Genomic DNA, 3,441 nt, shown 5'->3' on the forward strand with positions numbered 1-3,441 from the left:
GTACAACCGTGTGGTTGGGGTCTGTATTCCCCATCGCTGGCCTGTACACGCTAAGGATGAGAACTTGTCTGATCTCCTGCCTGCTATTTCTCCAGTGTTTAGTACTTAATACATATTCGTTGAATGAACAGAAATGAGAAGCTACCTGTTTTTGTTCCCGAGGGCATAGACTGTTTCGTCGTTCCATTTTCTCTGTAGCCTGCAGAGGACCTCGCTCTGAATGGGCAGCACTAACCGTTTTCTGACGGAATCCATGAATGGATGGACGGGTGGATGGAGAGGTGGAAACCCCATCTCTCCTCCACTTTTACCTACGTCATGCCTTAAGTTGGGTCTCCCATCAGTGGAAATGGCCCCTTGATCCCACCAGCCTCTATCTTGCAGTTCCCCTACCCTCATAAGGACAAAAGGCAAGAAGAGAAATGCCCTGTGCATTCAGAGGGAATCTTCACTCGAAAAATAAGGTTTTCAGGAAGCCAGGGGTGGCACACACCTGTAATCCCAGTACTTGCGAGGCTGTAGCATCATGGTTTCTTTTTTGTGTGTGGTACAGGGGTTCCTGGAAGCCCTTCTACCTCTGGGCTACACTCCCAGACCTATTTTTACATTTTTTTAAATTTGGAAATAGGGTCTCCTAAGCCAGCGCGCGCGGCTGGCTTCGAACCTGCGCGATCCTCCTGTCTCTGCCTCCCAAGCGCGGGGATTACAAGCGTGCGCCACCACGCCCGCCTTCATGGTTTTGAGGTTATCCTCAGTAACTTAATAAGACCCTCAGAAATTTAGTGAGTCTCTATTTCAAAATAAAAAATAAAATAGGGCTAGAGATGTGGTCAGAAGTAGAACACCCTGGCTTCAAACACATACACACACACACACACACACACACACACACACACACACACACACACACAAAGATAATACTGATGGTTTCAGGAAATCTGCATGGGCCTGTCTACCCAGTTTCTGCAGGAGACATACCTCCAGGATAAAAAATGGTGGCTTCACTTCAAAAAATGGGACACAAATCTATCCAGGGCCTACCCTGCGTTTTCTTGCCTGTTTTCATCAGACTTGACTAGTATTATCATTATTCATATTATTGCTACAGTACTGGGGATTGAACCTAGGGACATTCTACTGCTGAGCCTTTTTTACTTTTTGTTTTGAAACAGGGTCTCGCCAAGTTACTGCACAGTGTCTTTGAACCTGAGATCCTCTCGTCTCAGCCTCTTAAGTACTGGGATTACAGACATGCGCCATTATGCCCGGGTAGACTCTATTTTATCAGCGTTTCATACCCACACTCACAGGTACAGTGTTAGGTTACCACAGTAGTAGCAGGCGGTGTTGTGTTTTAAGACAACGGAGGCAGGCCAGGGGTGGTGGCGCACACCTGCAATCCCAGTACTTAAGAGGCTGAGACAGGAGGATCACAGGTTCAAAGCCAGCCTCAGCAAGTTAGCAAGACAGTGTTCACAAATAAAAATAAAATAGGGCTGGGGTTGTAGCTTGGAGGTAGAATCCCCCTCGGTTCAACTCCCCATTCACATTCACACACACACACACACACACACACACACACACACACACGTGACTTGAAGCCAGGTACCGTGGTACACACCTGTAACGCTGGTACTCGGAGGCTGAACCAGAAGGATCACAGGTTTGTGGTCAGCACATGGTAACTTAGCAACTCAGTAACTGTTACTGAGACAGGACGATTGCAGGTTTGAAGCCAGCCTCAGCAACTTAGGCTGTCAGCAACCGAGCAAAACCCTGTTTCAAAACAAAAAATAAACGCCGGGCGTGGTGGCGCACGCTTGTAATCCCCGCGCTTGGGAGGCGGAGATAGGAGGATCGCTCAGGTTCGAAGCCAGCCGCGCTGGCATAAGAGACCCTGTTTCAAAAATATAAAATAGGTCTGGGAGTGTAGCCCGGAGGTAGAAGGGCTTCCAGGAACCCCAGTACCACCCAAAAAAAAAAAATAATAATAAATAAAAAATAAAATAAAATAAAAAGGGCTGGGGATGTAGCTGGGAGGTAGAATGTCCCTGGGTTCAATCCCCAACACCACAAAAAAGCAAATGAAAGATAATAAAGAATGAATAGGTCTGGGGGTGTAGCTCAGAGGTAAAAATCCCCTGGGTTCAATCCCCAGTTTACCCCCTCAAAGGTGACTTGACTGTGCTCTGAGTGTTAGAAGTGGGCAGGAGCCCCCAGGGCACCCCTGGATTTCAGGGAAGCCAGCGGACTGCAGGTGAAGAGGCTTCGTGCCACCACCTCTGTTTAATGTGAAGCCAACATCCTGTCCATCAAACTTCAGATCAGAAACGCTGCTTGCCGCCGTCGCTCAGAAGTCAGGCGGCTTTGTGGATGACTTTGATGACCAAGGCTTAAAAAAAAAAAAAAAAAAAAAAAGATACCCGGGAAGATGGAACCTTTCTCTCCACCCCCAAGTAAATTTCCCTAGAGCAAATAGTTTCATTGACCTGAGCTGTGACTTCAGCGCTTTCTTCGGAGTTGAAAGCCGCTCAAAAAGAAAAGTCGCGGCATCCAGTCGCTTGAAGGCCTCATGTCAAGGATTTCAAGCTGAGGCTCTGGAGAGCGGGCTGCTCTTTAATTTTTCTCTGTTTTGCTTCTGCTCATCCTTTATTCCTTTCCTCCTTATAACAGATTCAGAATGGAGAGGAGGCCTTTGGGAATAGAGTCCCCAAAGGCTTGTGGGATCTTTCCAGGCATTGTGGAGAAGGAAAGAGTCCATCTTTTTTTTTTTTTTCAGTACTGGTGATGGAACCCAGGGGTATCATACCTTTGAACTACACCCCAGCCCTATTTTTTTTATTCTTTATGTTTGAAACAGGGGTCTCACTGAATTGCAAAAGGCCTCACTAAGTAGCTGAGGCTGTCCACTAACCACGATCCTCCGGTCTCAGACTCTCAAATGCTGGGATGAAGAGCGTGCGCCACCACGTCCGGCTTTTATTTTTCACTTTGAAAAAAGGTCTCACTAAGTCACTGAGGAGCTATGTTGCTGAGGCTGGCCTCGAATCCACAATCCTCCTGTCTCAGACTCCCAAGTACTGGGTTTACAGGTGTGCGCCACCGCATCCAGCTTTACGTCTGCTCTTACCCTCTATGTCAAAGGAGAGGGTGCTCACAGGTGCCCGGGGAGCAGGGCTGGTGGCCTTCCTGCTTTCCCCGTTGACGCTGAGCCGGGGAGTCCCACGCACTGCTCTGATCACTCCTCTCCTGGGCTCCCTGAAAGTCTCTGCTCACCGCTTCCTGTGTCGCCTTGCCCCCTGATCTCAGCTCCAAGGTCCTGTCCATCATCCCCGCCCGGCACTTTGTTTTCCAATAGGTACTTCTACCGTTACTGAGCACTTGACTTCTTTTCCATTATTTCCAAGGCTGGGTAAATATTGTAAAAACCCCGAGACCCTG

The sequence above is a fragment of the Muscardinus avellanarius genome (assembly GCF_963383645.1).
Source record: "Muscardinus avellanarius genome assembly, chromosome: 13".
Lineage (NCBI taxonomy): Eukaryota > Metazoa > Chordata > Mammalia > Rodentia > Gliridae > Muscardinus > Muscardinus avellanarius.